A 4,296-nucleotide genomic window follows, 5' to 3' on the forward strand; every position below is an offset into this window, starting at 1 on the left:
TTTCCAAATAGAGACATCATCAGCATTCACACTCGCCGCATCTCTGACGGTTTGTCTGCTGAGATGGCAGTCTGTCCGTCCGTCTGATCGTTGGTGTGATGTGAGTGCATCAACATGTTGAGTGTCGCGAATATATGAATGGACACGCGTCCATATCATGGATTACGCACACTAAGCGCGACGCGAAGTAGTGCGTCGTTGTTCGACCAATGTAAACGTGTCCGCCCGTCTAACCTCCCATCAGCAAATACATGCATACTCGCACATGCATTTCTTACGTCCGTTCCGTCCATTATGCCTTCGTAGTGGAATTGTGATATAATTTTGCCGCCATCCGGTACAGCGCCTGTTAGACTCCTGCGGCCTGCGGTTGCTCTCAAAATCTTTCATTTGCTCGTTCATTGGCTTCGTTCGTGTTCTATACCGCTGCTGCCTCCATATATGTATGTTGATGTCGATGTCGTTGTTTATGCCTTTGCTTTTGCTTTTGCTTTTTTTTCTGGTAGTCCGCTCCGCTTCAAGTCCGTCCTCAACGTTCGAGTTAAATTAAGTCATAAATTCTGTATTTATCTGCTGGATGTAGTTTGTTGACCGTCATCACTTCTTTCATTCCTACTGCCTTTTTTCTTGCAATGCTCGCCTTTTGCATTTGTTTGCTTTTTGCCTGGCACATCCTCGTCTGTGATCGCCACTCACTAATAGCACTGCGCATGCGTAAACTTAATGTCGTCAGCTTAAGAATGTAATGAGCTTCAATCGATTTTCTCGCTTAAGTGTAAAAATAATTTACACTACAAATATTGATAGTAATCTAATAGGTTTCGTTGCCATTGTCGCATATCGAGTGAGGCGAGCGAATTGCAAAAAAAAACTAAAATCGAATTAATGAAGTGGCGAATTGGATTAAAAAACGAGAAGGAATTGGTGGAGTATTCGCAAAGGAAATTGTTAAAAGTAATCGTTTTTAGAACAGAAACTTAGTGCATATACATATTTGTATTCCTCCAGCGGGTTAGAGGGCTAGAATTTTTCCCGCGGTAAGGTGGGCATGTCGTAAGAGGCGATGAAAATCCCAACTGGCGACATCACTCCCGAGCTGTATAGTCTTCAGGTATGAGGTCTCAGTGAAGACTTAAACCTTATACCATGGGAAACAGGGGCCCTCGGTCCTTCGCGGAGTTTCGTGGTGGCTGCGGATTAATACTTCAGTGCGGGTAGAGCCTTTTGGGTTCAATAAGGAATTGCAATGCAACCGGGTGCTGCAACCTAAAGAACCACCGAGGCTTAGATACGTCTCGTGGCCTACGAAGGCTGCTAGTGTATCCGTGCCATACTACCAATTGGTAACATAAATCGTTGGTTCGCTGATCAACGAATTTACTTGATCCGCTGAGCTTTCAAGCACCGCCGTCGGCCGATACGCACGTTAAACACATCGGACATTGCTTAAATATTTGGTAGAGGTTTTGCTCCAACTGCTAAGCGTCTTTACCTTATCCTACAAACGGAGGGAGCTACAGCCTGTTAGCGACTCCGAACGGCCGATGGTTGTTTTATGAGAAGCTTTCTATGGCAAACATATACTCAGCGGCTCGACATTGCTTACCATAGAGCGACCGCTTTAGAAAGCTATAAAGCCTCTTTTTTCCGTCATTAGATGTTTCATATCCGCAATGGTCATCGAATTCAGCCCCAACGGAATTCGAGTCATGCACAAACCTACTCGGCAAGGGCGATCGAGAGTAATATCAATAAGAAATATGCGGGGATTTGAAAATAGTAATGACGAGTTTGCGAAATATTTTCCATTCTGAATTCCCTCTATAGAAATGAAGTGGAACCATATCCATCTCAAGGCACCATCTTAACTTCAAAGTGACCTACAACAAATTCAAAAATCGTCAGACAATGCAAAGAAGTTCTTAATACTTTAGCGAACGCGACAGACATCACTCTCATCTGGATACCTGACCATAGGAACATAGAGAGAAATAAGAAAGCTGATGAACTGGCAAGACGGAGGTATCCTATAACGAGCCCCAAGCGGTAGAAATAGGCTGAACCCAAGGGAGATCTTCTCGCTATTCCAGAAGCAGGCCGTCGACAGATGATTTTACACGGATATCTGCAAAATAACTGACGAGTTGTTAAGAAAGCCACGTGCAGACATATTCAGAATTACGTCAACAATAACCGACTATTGGCCTTTGGAAGACCATGCCAGGAAGATGTGTGGCCATACAACAATAGATGCAGAAGCTGTAATCAAGAAGAATCTAAGGAAATAGTCTTTCACAATCTGTGTGAGTGCCCTGGGTGCTCTATGACGCAAAATAGTGTGGGAATTCTTTATGATTAACTTGAAAATAGACGACAAAGGCAGATTCATAATCAAATCAAGATGGTTCGACAATAAAAAGTAGTGGTTCTAGTCTGTGGTGTATCAAAATGGCATCTTTTGTGCTAATTGAGTCTGGGCTGTTTTACTCAGACAACACCTCTACCAACACATATTTAATATCTGAGAAAAAGTCTAATAGGTCCATTCCAAACCATTCTTTATTTTGAACTCTTCCAAATTCATTAAATTTTATCGCTTTTGAGTATTTTTTCTTTTAAATGACTATAAATGTGTTTGAAACATAAACCCGTAGTCCTCATTTTGATGTTACATTCTTCTTTGTTATTTTTTACTTTACTTACAATTATCTTATCGAATGCTCATTGCTTTTACGAACATACGTAGTTGATTGTTTTTTTTCTTCGTGATTATATATTTTGTCGTGCAATGGATGAATTAATAGACATTTTAATTGAGTTGGAAGGCGAACCGTTTTTGAACGTGTTTATTGGTAAGTTTATGGATATTTTGTTTTGCTCATTTTAGTTATTGCTAATCATTTCAATTATAGAAAGCGGTCTAACTAAGGAATCATTGAAGCTCCTAAAGCCAAGCCATTTGGATACATTGATCGACACATCGCAGTTTAGACCAAGGGTAATTTTTGAGCATAATCTGCTCAATTGGCGTTGCGCTTGCTTATTTGTTATTTTGTGCATATACACACATACAGATATGCATGCAAAAATTCATAATCTTCGTTTTACTTCACTAGGGAATAAAAACACAAGCCCTTCACACTGAGGCATGCGCTTTATTGGCAAATGAATGTCGTGGCGAGGTAAATGTTTTTTTTATTATTGTACTTTTACTTTAGTTATTTATTTATTTTATACATTATTACATTTCTGTACTTCATATAAGGAATCTTTTGAAGCAATACTCAGTAAGTCGGCAGGTGGATCACAAATCCTGAAATACTATGCGCAAAAAAAGTGTCTCACTCCAAAGTATAGGAAACTTCTAGCTGCAACAGTTGCAAATTATTTTATTTCTGCTGAAGTACATCCAAACCCTAAAACATTTGAAGCTTTCGCCAATAAAATTGTGGATTTATTTACGAGTGAATCTAAAGTCTGGTCACAACCTAAAATTTTTATTAAAAAAAAGTTTTCTAACCTCGATTTCATTTACACAGGATATATATTACATTCATAAGAAAGGAAAAAAGCCAGGTGGATCTCTGTATGCTAAGTACCACAGTGTATTATTGAAACTTAGACGGGATGGTCTTATTTCCAAAAGAGATGTAGAACCAACAACAAAAGGAACGGAGATTAATTCTTGCGTAACAGGCATATATGTACATAGGTACATATATCGTCGTTGCGAAAGCAATACCGCGTATATGCAATATACAAAACTACATAAGTGGTGAAGGAAGAGAAAACTGATTTTTTACAAAAGTATAGCTCAATTTTTTCACTGAACTTATAATTTATTAATATTATGACAGAGATCAATATACAAATAGTAATTCTGCAAAAGAGTGTACGTGAAACTTCAGTTTCTTTGGTCAATTCGTTTTGGTTTTATGCAGTTTTGCAATCGCAACGACGATATGGCTTTCTTAACTCATGAGTATATTTTGGTTTAATTTAAATTTTAAATGAGAGATTATTAAATATTATAATCTGCATTTAATGTAACCTTCATTTAATAAAAAAATTACATTTAGATTGCATTCAAGAAAAATCATGGTTAAAGTATAACGTTGAACCATTCGATGAAGTTCAACTAAAATGGGAAGTGACTTTTGCTGTGCGACGACAAATGCTACAAAAAGATGCCAATTTAAATACAATTTTAGAAGAATGGCCTCAGTATAAGCAGAGTTTTGGACATTTAACTGTATAATTCGTGAGTTTTATTTACATAAAAAATAATTTATTGTT

General features: G+C 38.2%; 1 long non-coding RNA gene across 1 annotated transcript; it reads left to right on the top strand.

Moving 5' to 3' along the window:
• Window positions 1-3,114: 3,114 nt before the first annotated feature.
• On the top strand, window positions 3,115-3,680 carry LOC129240069 (uncharacterized). Its single transcript, XR_008582029.1, has 3 exons — window positions 3,115-3,182; window positions 3,266-3,475; window positions 3,540-3,680. It is a non-coding gene; the product is annotated as an uncharacterized LOC129240069 (long non-coding RNA).
• The last annotated feature ends 616 nt before the right edge of the window (window positions 3,681-4,296 follow it).

The sequence above is a fragment of the Anastrepha obliqua genome, chromosome 3 (genome assembly GCF_027943255.1).
Source record: "Anastrepha obliqua isolate idAnaObli1 chromosome 3, idAnaObli1_1.0, whole genome shotgun sequence".
NCBI classification, from domain to species: Eukaryota; Metazoa; Arthropoda; class Insecta; order Diptera; family Tephritidae; genus Anastrepha; species Anastrepha obliqua.